The 16,089-nt window shown below is 37.5% G+C and overlaps 1 long non-coding RNA gene across 1 annotated transcript in view; it reads right to left on the bottom strand.

Annotated features, from left to right (window-relative positions):
* LOC144237401 (uncharacterized) overlaps positions 1 to 16,089 on the bottom strand; it is a 43,320-nt gene that overhangs the window by 16,967 nt on the left and 10,264 nt on the right. Inside the window, exon 2 of the long non-coding RNA XR_013336842.1 lies at positions 13,199 to 13,307. This is a non-coding gene — a long non-coding RNA (uncharacterized LOC144237401). The remainder of the gene's footprint in view (positions 1 to 13,198; positions 13,308 to 16,089) is intronic.

Genomic DNA, 16,089 nt, shown 5'->3' on the forward strand with positions numbered 1-16,089 from the left:
AAACTTTGGGAAGATAGTTTGGCATTTTTTTCTCAAAATTAAACATATTCATAATATAGCAATCATAGTTTTTAGTATTTGCCCAAAGGAGTTGAAAATTTATGTCCATACAGAATCTTGCATACAAATGGTAATGGAAACTTTATTCATAATTGCCAAAATTTGGAAATAACCAAGATGTCCTTTAGTAGGTGAATGGATGAGTAAACTATGATACATTGAGACAATGGAGTAATATTGGGTGTTAAAAAGAAATGAGCTATGAAGCCATGAAAAGACATGTGAACCTTAAATACATATTACTAAGTGAAAGGAGCCAGTCTGAAATGTGTAAATACTGTATGATTTCAACAATATGACATTCTGGAAAAGGCAAAACTATGGAGACAGTAAAAAAAGACCATGGTGGGGCATGAATAGGCAAAGCACATAGAAGATTTTAGGGCAAATACTCTGTATGATATTATAATGATAGATATGTCATTGTATATTTGTCCAAAAGCATAGAATATACAACCCCAAGAGTGAACTTTAATGTAATCTGTGGACTTTTGGTGATAATGATGTGTCAGTATAAGTTTATCCTTGGTAATAAATGTACCATTGATGAGTGATATTGACAATGGGGAAGGTTATGCATGTATGAGGGCAGAGGGTATATGAGAATTCTCTCTCTGTACGTTCCTCTCAATTTTGTTGTGAATTTAAAAGTGCTCTAAAAACATAAAGCCTTTAGGGGCACTTGAGTGGCTCAGTTGGTTAAGTGTCTGACTTTAGCTTAGGTCGTGATCTCACAGTTCCTGAGGTAGAGCCCCACATTTGGCTCACTGCTGTCAGCATAAAGCCGGCTTCAGATCCTCTGCCCGCCCCCCTTCGTCTGCCCCTCCCCTGATCACACTCTCTGTCAAAAATAAACAAAACATTTAAAAAATAAAGCCTTTTAAAAAGTGGATATGAAATATTGTTTCCACTTCATTCCCAGTTTTCCCTCTGCCTTAGACTTTTTTTTTTCATTTTATAGTCAGACAGATCATACCCAAGATTATCTGATTCCTAAAAGGTGGAGCCCAGACTCCAACCTAATACTCTTTAACCCACACTTCTACTTGATTCAGCAAACCGAACAACCTTGACATGAACTAAATTTGTATCTGCTTCATGAAATAATTAAATACCAATTAACCTAAATAAATCCTCTGACATTCAGAGGATTAGCATTGCAGTGTGGAACAGATTTATTTAAGACAAACACTTTATATAGATTACTCCTATATGAATTTCTCCACAAAATTAGAGCACAGATATGTCTATATTCCCATCTATAAATAAAGTATCACTTGCCTTCTAACAAGTAGTTTCTCTATCAGTGTTCATCACTCCCCTAGATTCTTCATAATCATGGTGGTTTACATGCACTAAGAAGAGGATATTACAGACTTCTACACCCAAGCCTACAGACAGGCTTTCCAATAACCACTTCCCTGCATCCTGCAATCAATACTGATCCTGCTGTGATTGTCACACTGTCCTAAATGTTACCCAGCTGATTTTCAAGGAAGTGCACTGATCTTGTGCCTTCAGGGATACATTGGGCTTCCCGTATTGATGGAAGCAATTAGTGCTCAATCCTTTCAGTCTCCTGCATAGGCAGTTCAGGGCATTTCCTGGCTTCAGAGCACCGGGGACAAGATGGCTCAGGTACCTACCTGCTACCCAATATGGATAATGATCTTTTTCCTTTCCTTTTGCCCCTTTGCAACCCCAACTGCTGTAACCTCATTCCAATATTAGGGTGTTTATCATTTTTAGCCCTATTAACATGTACGAAACTCATCCCACAAATTCAACTGAGCAAGAAATACACAATTATATAATTTATAAAACTCAATTTCTGTTTGAACACCCATGTTTCCCACAGAGGTAGTAGGAAACTTAAACTCCGTTCTATTCATAATTTTCTGTCTCCTTGTGGGGCTCTAAGAGTGTCCTGGAATTCAGGAGTCAGACCTCTCTGATCTTCAACCATTTGTCCACACAGATAGCCACTCAGAGGCCCTCAGCCCCAATCCACATAATGCTTCTGGCCTCCTGGCCCACTTGTGCTTTCAGAAGGACTTGGGACATGGAACTCTTCTCTGAGCTTATACGTAGATCCTGTCTTCTCGAATACCACACACAGCTATTTCCTCTCAGAGATGTTGCCACTGCTAATCCTTAGGATTGATGGCAGAGGCCTTGGTCCCTCCCACACAGGGCTTATAAATGTTGTTTTCTCTATCCAGGCTAAGACCCATCTCTCCAGTCTTAAGGGGCTGGATCCTGCTCTGCCTGCTGCTTCTGACCAAGATGCTTTGTCCAACCTGCCAATTTTCTCTCCTTTCTGGGGCTTTTGAAAAACAAACAGATGAACAAAAAAACCCAACAGCATTAGGAAGCGATTCCTACTTTCTGCATTTTTCACACACCTCCCCTGGATTGGATGGAAGGAAAAAGGAGTAATTTAGAGAGAAAAAGATTCTAGTTTAATATTGCAAGCTATTATCCTAGACATACCTAAAAACACAAAGATATAATTATAACCCTTTCATCACATTGGGATTGTAAGCTCTGCCTTCTTACTCTACATAAAGCCGCTATCCTAAACCCTTGTGCACAAATATTCTTTTTATACTCCGTTTCTGTGCAAAATAAGCATCCTTGCCCAGCTCCTTCTCTTGTATATATAAAATATTTCAATGATTCCAGAAGACCTTGTTCATTCCTCACTGACTTTTAAAGAAGAATTGTTCCCTAAAATTCCATGGTGGTTTTCTGGCTACAAATTTATTCTATAATGGGACATCTATATAAACAAACAAAAAAATAAATATTTAAATGTACCAATTGATATACTTGTTAAACTTTAATACTAATACATTCAGTGCCAAAAGATATGGGTGGAGAGGACAGTGAAGATAACCAGTGATTGGGAGGCCCAATTCTGAGCCAGAACCTGGTCTTCTCTTTCTAAAAATGTCACTTTCTTGTAGAAGACAGATATTTGTAGATAAAGCAAACCTTTACTCTTGTCCAAACAAGGAAAATATTTTTGTGAGGGTCTGTTCTCATATTCTAACAAGCATCATCTTAAGGAACCAAAGGAAGGATTGGAAAATTTCTGAAAACAATGCTGCTCTTCAGATGTAAGGATCATAGTCATCCTCTTTGGGACATACTGTGAAGATGCTGTTCAGAGGCTGCTTAGGAGAGAAAAAAAGAAAAATGTAAACTGTTAGATCTCAGTTAAATAACTGTGTTTATTGCAATTGAAGCTAATAGTTATTCATTATTTAGTCAACTATTTGGTACAGGCAAATAAATATTCTCTCACTTGTAAGTCCCTGGGGGTTTTCTTAATCCTATCTGGATTTGCTTTCTGTGAATTTCTGAGTAATCAGAAGTTATAGGTTGGATACATCTTGTGCTAGGGACACCCATGGTGTAACTGCTTCATTTTTACTTTTCATTTCAAAGGAAATGGTCCATCCAAAGTGAAAATTGTTGGGTTTTTTTTAGTGGTAGAGTATATTTTCCTCTTTGTTGGTGTTGTTACTGTTGCTATTGTTTTAATCAGATAGTTATTTCAAACAGAAGCAATCAAGTTTCTTTTTTCATTGCCACCTCCCTCCACCCTATCCACTCAATCCATGCTGTTAAGGAAATACTCTTGTTAGTAGAGTGATTCATCTATTTTTTTTTTTTTTTGTCTGTAGCTAAAGCAGCTGGAAAGATCATTGTAAGAGCGTCTTTTCAGAAGGTCTGTATAAGCTAAAATGTCATTAGAAATATGACAGTGCCTCAGGGTCACAGGTATTTTCTAAGACCTAATGTGTCTTTTAGAGTAAGGAAAAGAAATTTGCATTCATCAGGATACAAAAGAGAACATTTAATTCCAAACTCTAAGATCTGAAAGCATCCTATCCTTCTCCGTCTGCCCCTAAAACTTGAGGCCATAGTCAACTGCTCTTCATTTCATGTATGCATTAGTGCGAGAGAGAGAGAATACTTTCTCTGAAGGTAAACAAAATGTAGTCTTTTCTGGTCAGGTAGTACATAAACTTTCCACTGTGATAGCCATGACTCTAGTTTTTCAGATGGATAGCTAACATGTTCAGAAGCTATTCCTCAAAAACATAGTTTGGTTTACAGATGAATTCTATTACTCCATAGAGAGCAAAACTGTGAGGGATGGAATATAAGACAATAAAGTATGGCTGGAGGAAGACTGAACAAGATCTAAAGCAAGGGACACTATCTGGAGAAGTCAGATCAAAAAGTAGCATGAACAAAGTAGAGTGAAGGGGGAAAATAGGCATAAAACTTGTCAAATCTATATTCAAAAAATGTGCTCGAATGCTATTTGGAGTGTCTTCTTTCTATTCAAAGGGTATATAGATTATAAATGTTGGTTGTTTCTCATGGTAACTAAAATAACTTACTGAAAACCACCTGACCAATTAAGTAGTGCATTAAATGAGTCACAACCAGAAAAATTTCAAAGGAAGTGTTATTTCATATTTTCTTTAACATGTAGAAAATTTCCAGCTTTTAACCAAAGTCAATATAGTCAAGAGCGCCATTATGATATTCATCTGTAGATATTTCTTTTTTTTTGTTTTGGTCAGGTGAAAAAATAACTGAGAGGAAATCAATGAGGAGATGTTATGTTTCTTCCTCAGCACTTCTACTTTAGTTGAGAAGAAGCAGAGACGAGATCATTATTGAAATATAGTTCATTTTTAATGGATGCTTTGAACTTGTTCAAAGCTGTAATTTAGGAGAAAAAAAAAGAAAAAAGGTAAACTGTTGTTTCCTAAAATTCCATGGTGGTGTTCTGTCTATAGATTTATTCTGTAATAGGACATCCTACATAAACTTCTTCCCCTACTCACATATCCAGAGCTGACTATAAGACTAATGCAAAATGCCTTAGAAAGTTCCAGAATGCACTTGCACTTATACTTGGGAAATATAAAGAATTTATCAATGAGAATGGACACTGTTGGCTGTGTGTGTGAGTGTGTGTGTGTGTGTGTGCACGCGCGCGTGTGTGTGACAGAGAGAGAGAGAAAGAGGGAGAGCTTGAAAGAGAATGGGAAGGAGAGGGCATAATAAGAAAGAATAAGACAAAGAAATAGAATGAGTCTGTCCACAGTGCCCCAAAGTGGAAAAGACGCTTCAGATAAGTTCAGAAGCAATGTGGTATTCATCCACTCATTTTCTGTAATTATTCTTCTTCCATAGTACTACTTGAATGCGCACAATATGGCAGACATTGAGGCTCGGGGACATGATGCCAAACAACCTAGTTAGGACACAGTCCAGTGGTAGAAGTGGCAGATTTAAATCCAGTGTTGAAAGATCTGTTATACCTGCAAAGCCTTAGGCTTTATGACCTTATCACCTGATAATAGCCACCCTCTCTTGTTCTTCCAAACACCTAAACTATTTGAAAACCCTCATCTGTATGCCCTTACACAACCCCATTTCCTCAACCCCATTTTGTGTTCACCTCAATTAAGTAATTATTTCTTCCACTAATTCTGTCTGCCTGGAAATTCCCACTCACCCTATAGGACACAGCTACAAATTGTCAGTCTTCGGGAAGTTCTCCTCTGACTTTTTAGGCAGGTAGCCTGTCCTCCTCTATGGTCTATTTCACCATACACATAACATTCTTCTATTTGATTGTCTTTTCCCCCACTAGGCTGGAAACTTATAACAGGCAGAGATTATGATCTATTTGTCTTAGCATCCTCAGATCATAGCACAGCTTTTGGAACAAAATAGATACTATCAAGAATTTAGAGAATAAATCAATGATGGCAAGAACAAACTCCAAATAGGATAAGAAATGCCACTTTCCTTAACTTTCAGAGTTTTATAGAAAAAAAAACAATATAGAACATGTGAAAATGTCTCAAGTACACAATACCTCACACGATTATTTAACAAATAAATGTATATTAGGTGTCAACATATACTAAACACAAAATGTGTGGTATTAGATACATCCAAGGTTACATGGTGTGTGCTCTCTGTGACTTTATTAAAAGGCTTTCCAGAAAATAAAATAATCCTGTCTCCTTGATTTTAAAGGTTTCCCAGGAGCCTTCAAGTTCCCTGGAATTTCTATTAATAATTCCATTTATTCCAGTAATACAATATATGTCAAACATCACAATGTCTATGAGAGATTAATAACCTAAGTTTGTCTTGACATGAGGGGAAAAAAAAGATTGATGGAAAAATCTCTGGAAAGAGATTTTGATGCCAAATTAAGATTTCAAGGTGAATTGATAAAGAGCTACTTTAGAATTGGCATGTTGCCCTATGAAGTTCTTTTTAGGCACCGCACCCACACACCATGTGGCCTAGATTCACCTTGTGTCCTAGGGGCCTCAGCATCTCAATTCTGACGTGGGCTCCTGTGCTCTCTCCTCACCTGTAAAAGGCCTGTCTTGTCTTTAAATATACTCTCCAGCTTTTAAATATATTCCTCCTTCCCATTTTTGTGTATCCTTCCTCCAGTTGGGTTTTGAGACAAAGCTTCTTAAAATGATGTTAATTCTATTCCAGCTAGTTTTCTTTGGGCTACTTTAGGTAAATCCCCTGCCTGGGGTCCTCTGTTATCCTAGGCTCAGTCAGAACCAGGCACCTTGTAAAATATGACACATGGTGTTATCATAGTGCCCTCGGCTCTGAGTCCCATTCCTGGCACATTGAGGGTATTCAATAAATATATGTTAAATACATGAATCGCACATTTGTTTCTTACATTGTTATTGTCACAAGACAGAGACAGTAGGAAATCGGTGGCATAGAGTTTTAAGTGGAGATAGGTAACACCAGAAAACAAACCAACAAACGAAACCAGGAATGAAGTCTAGGAGTGAGTCTGGGGGGGCAGTGTGAAACAAGAAAGTCAAAGGGAAAACAAAACAGTAAAGACTAGAGGCAGAGATGGATCTGAGGGGGAGAAATGAAGTTTAAATTTCAGATCTCAGGGCTCCTCATTTGCACAGGCTCATTTGAAGGACCTGTACCTAATTGTACATTTATAACTTTATATTCTGTTTTTTAAGGAGGCTGCTATAAATTGTATAACCTAATGTCCCACAAAATGAGATCTGCCCAGATAAAAGATTATTATAGTAATAATTATTCATGCTGTCACTCAACAAATATTTATTGAGAGTTGGGTCCTCCTCTGCTGGAGTCCCCCAAGGTCAAATAAGAAGGTCTAGCAAGTATATTACAAGTGTTACAATATACTGGCAAGTATATTATATATTACTTTCAAGATCTTGTCAGTTGATATAATAAGTCAGTGAGTGAATCTTCCCAACAAAACAAATGAGAGCTGTTAGATCCATTGCACAGATAAAGAAACTGGCACAGGGAAGTAAATGTCATTGTGATAGGTGAATAATAGCCCCCATTATGTCCAGGCTTTATGCCCAAAAGCCTGTGAATGTTGCCTTATATGGCAAAAGGGATTCTACAGATGCAATCAAACTTACAGACTTGGAGATCAGGAAAGTATCCTGGATTTTCCAGGTGGGCCCAATCTAGTCACATGAGTGATTGGTGTATTCTTATAAGACTAAACATGATCTTACCATATAGTTTAGCAATTGTGCTCCTTGGTATTTACCCAAAGGAGTTGAAAACTTATGTCAACACAAAAACCTGGACACGAATATTTATAGCAGCTGTATTCATAATTGCCAAAACTTAGAGCAACCAAGATGTCTTCCAGTGGGTAAATGGGTAAGTAAACTGTAATACATTCAGACAATAGAATATTATCCAAGCTAAAAAGAAATGAACTATCAAGCCATGAAAAGACATGGAGGAAATGTAAATGTACATTACTAAGTGAAAGAGGCTAATCTGAAAAAAAAAAACAACTACATACTATATGATTTCAACAATAAGACATTCTAGAAAAGGAAACACCATAGAAACAATAAGAGATAGGTAAGTATCAGAGGTCAAATTGCTGGGAGAGACGAATAGGCTGAACATGGAATATTTTTAGGTGAAAATATTCTGTGTGATATTATAATGATTGATTCATGTCATTATATATTTGTCCAAACCCATGGAATTTATAGTATTAAATGTGAATCCTAATGACCCGTAAGGGATTAAAATCCAAAATACATAAAGAACTCATATAATTCAATACCAAAAAATCAAATAATCCAATTCAAAAATAGGCAGAGGACCTAATAGGCATTTTTCCAAAGAAGACATACAGATGACCAACAGACACATAAAAAGATGCTCAACGTCACTAATCATCAAGGAAATGCAAATAAAAATCATCATTGTCCTCTTAGTAGTTGATGCCTAGCGTATAATAGATATTTAGTAAATATTTGTTACCTGATTGAAGTACCAGACAAAAAGCAGAAATGGGAATGGAAAAGACTCAGTTCTTACATCAAAAGAGTATTTCAGAGTGTGGCCCAGATAGAAGAATAGCAAAAAAAGTATCACCAGATCCTTGCAGGGGCAGGTCTTACTTTACTCTAAAGTAGCTTGCTGAATCTGGGGGAAAAGTCACTAGAAGGAGGATGAAATCACAAAGCCAAGTGCTAGACAGGAATTTGGCAGTCAGGATCTGTCCTCATAGGCCTGGTCATTTGGGCCAAAGGTCCTATTGAAGAAGCACACACCCTTCTGCCCATCTTAAAAGCACAGTTCAATGAACCAAGCATTGACAAGAGTTTTGATCTAAGATTTATTTGGTAGAGGATGCCCTTTCAACCAGCTAGCACACACTTTGAAATATATATATTTTTCTTTACCTAATCGTATGGACACAAAGAAGTTTCATGATGAAATAGACCAATGGGTACAGTAAATCCTGAGAAAGCAAGCAATAGCTTCTTTCCACTGCCTTTCTTGCCACCTATCTGAGACAGACATTGTATATAATTAGAGTATTTCTTTGTATAGAAACTCCCTTTTGTACATCATGTGTGAATCCAAATATTTTGAGCTATGTCCCAGCATGACTACATAAAAAGCATAATTATAAAGGAATTTAATGTTCATGTAGCCAGGAATCCTAGCTCACACACTTATGTCATTTAAAAAAAGTATGCTCCAATCTTTGCAGTGAGTAAAATAAACTAATATCTCCTCATTTTCCATGGGTATCTCTTGCAGTCTGTAAGTTACAGGTTTCAGATCCAGAGACAGTGTCATTTGAAAGATTAATTTGGTTGGAGCTGTGGTGATATTTGTGCAGTGAAGAAAGCTATTTATATATCTGTGCAAGATGGACATAAATGATGCAGCCCTTGTAGGGCTGCCTCGGAGTGGCACTGAGCTGTCCTTGGCTGACGTGTAAGTATGTTACAAGAGCCCTTTCTCTTTAGGGTGGCAGATTTCAGGTGGAAGGTGAAGACTCAGTGGACCTGTTTACACAGGATAACTGGATGCTGAGATTGGACTCTTCTAGTTGTTGAAAATAACAGATCGAATGATAAATTTTATTTTGCTTTTTATCCCACTACTCTATCTATTTGACCAAACATATGGGTTATGCTAATATCTTATAAATTCAGCTTATAACAATTTCAAAATAATGAAGGATCAGAACCTGTTTAGCTTCACTGCAAATGTAAAATAAAAGGAAGTTAATTTACCTTCTAATGTGAGACATTTACCCTACTGTCTTTGTACAGACAACGTGATTGCTATGGAAAAGGTAGCTTCTAAGAGGAGGAATTATTTTGGCTCCGATAAAAGGGACATCTAAGAAGTCAGAAGACCGGCAGCGTCTTCTAGCTCTGATGTTATAATGCCTCCTGCTGCTGGCCAAACATACAGTGTGGCTTTAACAAAAGCAAGCCCCAGACACGTTTTAACTTTAAGTATGTGGATTAGAAAAGCTGTGATTTTGCATTTCTGTTGCTGCCTTGTGCTACTATATGTTTGCACTACGAAGATAAAAATAACATGTCACAGAGGCTCTGTAAATTGAACTGCAAGATGGCAGAGAGGTGGCTATTGGGACACAGGAAAAATAAATGATCTTAGTTTATTTATTAAAAAATGCACAGCCATGTGGAAAACTTACCTTTCTCTCCACCCCAGTGGGCCTTTTCATCTAAGATTCACTTGTTGCACAATAGAGGCACTTTAAACTTCCTCTTTTACAACACTCAGCTACTTCCCTCACATATTATCATTTTGAATATATTTTTTGAAACACTAGATATTATTGGCTCCTAACAACACAACAGCTCTGGGCTCTGAACTAGATATTTTTTTCTCCTCATTTAAGAATCTTCTTGTTACCAGTGGCCTCCATTTAAAACATGCTCATTAGCTTGAATATACTATGCCCTGTAACACATCACAATGCTGAGATTACCTCTCTTTGCTGTTAAAAAAAAATTGCCTTCAGAAACCAAAATGAATCGACAATTTCATATTTGAGAGAGTTGGAGAACACAAGGTGGTCCTGTCCCAGTGCCAAAATAAAAGACTTGTAAAGCATTTAAGAAGTTTATTCTTCCCAAGACATAAAAATATAACCCACCTTAGCTTTCATTTGAGTTATGCATGCACAGTGAATGGAAGGTAGGCCTCCCCCAAGTGAATAAATCTCTTTGAAAGAGGGGATATTGGTTTGCCTAAATAATATGCTGTACATAAAAATAAAAAAACATATCCGTGTAGTAGAAGGCAGGTGTGAGCAGAATTGAGTGGTGGCCAAGACTCCAAATAAGAGGTGTACAATGTGTGAAGAACATATGGTAATGTGTGAAAAATGTAAGCCTATATACGGATGACATGACCTATGTGTTTATGATGTGCTCAAAAGATCATTTATGTCTATTTCAATAGCTTTTTAATCAATATTAAGGTGCTCCTTGTGACAAAGTTTTGCAGAAGAGAAACTCAATTGTATGAGTGACTTCTATACCTAGTGGCTTATTGAAGCTCTTCATACTAGGTGGATATATTGGGGGCCACTAATAAACTTTGCTAATTCAGTATCACTATTACAAAGCTATTATCAGTATGTAACATCTTATCAAAAAGTTCATTCATCTTTCAAAATTCAGGCCAAGTTTATGTATTTGTGCGTGTATGTTAAATTACAACTTATTTCAAACTATAGAGCCACTGTTCACACACCCTCTCCCATCTGTACTGATCACACGAGGTCCTCATTTTTATTGTGTCAAAAATCTGAATACATCCTCCCTAAAGAGAATCTCTGTTCATGCTTCTATAAATCCATCAAGGCAAGTTGTCTACCATGTTGTTTAGCAAATCTGTGACTGGAAACGTACTCATTGCTGTAATCTACACAGAATGCAAGAAAGGAGGTAAAGGGTGAAATCATTGACACTAACCTGTCCCCAGAAAGGAGATGTGAATTATGAAGCTGACATAAGACCTAAAGAAAAGTGATCTAGAAGAATTGGGGAGAGTCCTCCAAACCAGAACTCATCCAAGAAAATGTTACTTTCGCTCTTAGAATCAGAAGGAAATATTAATTCTACTCTTTACAAACAATGCATCCAGAAACATTCACGAAATGTATAGGAGAGTCAGGTTACCTGAACATCAATTTTTATAGTTATAAAAGGAGAAGGAAAAGAATCAATATTGTAAACTCAGTTGCTCAAGTGAGATTGCCAGGGGATACATATAGGGAAAGGAGAAGCTAAAGGCGAGAAGCCCAAGAAATACCAATGTAGCATCAAACTGGGCTGAGAAAAAAAGTTACACAAATGAGAATGAGAAAGGGTGTTTATAGGACAATCAGGAAAACATATAGTTGTGGAAGTCCGTGCAAGAGAACACCTCAAGAAGAAAAGGAATCAGTGACACCAAGAAGTCAAGGGAGACAAGAATAGAGAAGAACCACTGGACTTAGCAATTAGGAGGTCAAAGATGGGAGACCTTGGGGAAAGCAGAGTCATGGCCTCAAAAATAAAGGTGAAGAAGTGGAGGCCAGTTAGCAGAAAAGTTTGGATCTGAAGGGGAATAAACAGATATAGATGAGAGATAGGAGGGTTTGATTATTTCCATGTCCATTTATTGTTTTAAGGTAGACCATCTAAGCATGTCTTAATATTGCTGTTTTGGAACCGGCAGATACTAGAGAGTGTTGATGTTAGAAAAGAACAAAAAGAGGAGATTTGGGTGTGCTCCAGTTAATTAGTTTGGTGGAAGGACCCTGAGACACAGTCCCCTTTTATGATTTCTGATTTCTGCGCACTGTAGAAGGCAAAGTCATTTCCCAAGAGTGAGGAAAGATGACAAGGTCAGAAGTCTGAGCAGAGTAGAAAGTTCTGAGGTCACTGTTGAGAATGCTAGAGGGATAGATGACTAGACGAAATTTAGAAGGGCTGCTAGCAGGTATGAACATGCCCTGAGCCTGGACAGAATGAGATAATGTTCTCAAATCTTCGAGCCTCACCTTTGGCATAGAGTGTGTGCCCAGTAGAGATGATTTTGTGTTGCTGCTTTTGTCATTTAAACTCCTTGGACAAAAGTTGTTACTATTAGTAACGCTATACAAATTTTCAGATACAGAAACCCAGCAACAATTGTTTATAATCTCTGTTAAATTACTCCTAGCATAAACTCCTAGTAGGCCAGATTGAAGGAGAAAATGATTTGTACAAAATTATTTTAAGAAGATAAATGGGAGAAAGGGGCTCCTATATTTACAGAAAACAATCACAACCAGTTTCCAGCACTCTTACGGGATGTTAACAAATAGTCTGTTTCTGTTTCCAGCTTTTATGCCCTCAGCAGCCCTCCTTCAGTTTGTGTGTTCTCAGCCATCTGTCTCCTGCCTTTCTCCTATCACTACAGAAGAGGGCTTGAAAATTCCTATTTGAAAAGATATTTATAAATCAAATTTGTTCGTGTAAACTTAATATGATTTGATTATCCCTAAATACAATGATTACGTTTAACAGATGATCTTTTTAAGGGCCAGTGTGTTAACTACCAAGACTGTGTAACAGAACACGGAAGAAACATGCCTAAGTGACCATTAGGCAGCAATTACCTTGTTTTAGACTATGTCAGGAGAACACAAGGTGTTTTTTCATTAACAGGTATTTGTATTATCCTATTGCCTAAACTTATCTTAGCCTCTCTTACTTACCTTTCTCTTTCACTCTCACTCTATCATTAGTTCCAAAGACTGAGATGTAGCAGAGGAGTTTGTAATAGCCACGAAGCATCTCTGTTAAGGTGAGGTGAAGTAACATGGCCTAAGAACAGAAAAGGAAAAAGAGTTATGTCATTGGATCTTCTATTTGGCCCATTTTTTTAATACAATGAAGTATTTTGAACCTGGACAAAATATTTGCTGAGGATTTTACTAAAGGACTTTGAGTAAGATGAAATGAGTGGAGGAGCAGCGGTATCTCTGATAGAGAATAGCACAGGAGACAAGCATGTCATCCAGGAGAGCGGTCAGGAAGCATTGCAATAATCCAGACAGGGGACTATGGTGTGGACCAAAGTGCTAGTGGTGGAAGTGATGAGAAATGGTATGATTCAAATATACTTTGAAGGTAAAAACAGTAGAATTTGCTGATGGACTAGATGAGAGTATGAAGGGGGAATGAGATCCAAGGATGAATATAAACTTTTGGGCCTGAGAACCCAAAAATGGGAAGTTGCAATGACCTTCATAGAAACACAGTGGGAGGATCACTTTTACAAGGAAGATCAGGAGTTTGGTTTAGGGCATGTTCAGTTGAGATTGCTATTATCTAATCCAATGAAACACGTTGGGTGGCAACTAGAGAGCGAAGACTGTAGTTCAAAGGAGATATCAGGATCCAGAAGGTAAATTTCAGAATCATGAGGATATAAATAGCACTTAAACCCGTGAGACCAGATGAATTTACAGTAAAATTGTACACCAACAAAAGAGTTCTGGGGACTGTGCCCTGGGGTATCTCAGCTTGAAAATATTGGCCTGATGAGAAGGACTTAACAAAGGACACTGAGAAGAAGTTTGAGAAATAGGAGGAACACCAGAAGCTTGTGAGGTAATTTAAAGCTAAGGGAAGTAGACTGATTCAGAAGGAGAGAGTAAGCTGCTGCTAGTCTCCTGCTGCCAATAGGTCAAGTAAGGTGAAGGTGAGACTCACCAGTGGGTCACCCTGAATGGAGCTCTTAGGTAATCTTGAAAAGAATAGTTTCAGTGCACAGTAGGGGTGCATGTCTTGTTGGATCCAGTTCATTAGAAAACAAAAGAGGAGGGGCGCCTGGGTGGCTCAGTCAGTTGAGCATCCAACTCTTGATTTCATCTCAGGTCATGATCTGAGGGTCATGGAATCGAGCCTTGCATCTGAGCATGGAGCCCCCTTAGGATTCTCTCTCCCTTCCTCTCCCCGCTCCTCCCCTGCTCATGCTCGCGCTCTCTCTCTCTCTCTCTCTCTCTCAAATAAAATGAAATAAAACAAAATAAAATAAAATAAAATATTTTTAAAAGGAGTTCTTTTAAAGAGGGGGATTTTAAAGCATTTTTATATAATCATGGAGATGATTTTAGTGTTAGTAAATTCCATGATAAAAGTTGAATTACCTGCCGTAGGGAAACTAGAGCCTTTTGGGGAAAAGGGAATTCATGTACTAACTGTTGAAGTGCATGAATTATTTGAGTATATTATGAGCCACATTTAACAAACTATTATTCTAGAATGATAGGGTAGATTATATCAGAATTTTTCTGAAAGTCACATTCTCAAGACTATAAATGCCACAGAGTGTTTGCAAATCATTTGAATACACCTACTGGTGATATGGCTGATGGAAAGATACCAATGGCACAGTTGGTATAAAGTTCCAATAGTAATAATAATGCATACTTACTATGTACCAGGAGCTCTTTTAGGTGCTTTATGTATATTAATGTATATTCATACACTTATGTATATTAATGGATCTAATTGTCACCCCAGCAAACTACGAAGATTGTTACTAATATCCCCATTTTACATGCAGTGTTCCCAAAGCATGGAGAATTTAAGTAACTTGCCAGTTGGTATAGTTTCTAGAAACCAAGTCCCACAGTCTATCTACAGTATAGATAACCAGCAGCCTATTCTGAAATTCATAGAGATAGTTATACAAACCAAGAGACAAGTAGTTGGACCTCTGATGGTGGTAAGGGCTTTGCACACCCCTCATCGCCATGCGGTGTCTACTTATTGATGGTGCGTGCTCACTGAGGAGCATCCCAGGGGGCAGAGGGTACATTTGCATCCATTCCACCTCATATTTGGAAACTAACAATTAATATGTAAACACACACACACACACACACACTCACACACATACATCCATACACACCAGTTTAAGGTTACAGTTAAATTTATTTTTTCCTTATTTCTTGTTTTCTAAATGAATTTATAGAGCTAAGAATATGCCCAAGAGTTGAAAACTATTTTGAACAGCAAAAAAAGCTGATATTCCTCTAAGAGTTTAGTAATCTCACCTTCTACCCCTGTTAATTCATTTCCTGATGAAGAATATAAATGCTTGTAGGTATATAATGAAGTCACCGAGTATTGGCATTGGCTTTCCCATAAATTTTATAAAACAAATCTGAAAGATGATAAAACACTATTTCTAAACGAATAATAAGTCATTTGCCTTTCCAGATTGAATAAAGATCTTTTTAGCAGCCACTGAAGGGCCTTTAGGTTCTTTTGTTTGTTTTTGTTTTTATATTTGTACGTTTAACAGAGATCTTAAGAGCTGGATTTCTTTCCAAAACATCATGTGGGGTGCTTGCCTTGCCTTTATGTTGTCTGGGAATGCTGAGAGAAAGCTTCCAACCTCTTGTTTTTCATTATTGCTTCACTGACTCATCCAAACAGTCTCTTTTAAAGACAAAACAACAACAAAATTCAACTGAAGCCATGCAGCTGGAAGGGAGGAAGACAGGGGAGGGAAGAAAAAGTTCTATATTAATAAAAAAAACAACCACATTCTGTCCACGTGCTAGGCACTAGCATAATGGAATAAGCAGAATTC

This window comes from Crocuta crocuta, unplaced genomic scaffold (genome assembly GCF_008692635.1).
Source record: "Crocuta crocuta isolate KB4526 unplaced genomic scaffold, BGI_CrCroc_1.0 scaffold125, whole genome shotgun sequence".
NCBI classification, from domain to species: Eukaryota; Metazoa; Chordata; class Mammalia; order Carnivora; family Hyaenidae; genus Crocuta; species Crocuta crocuta.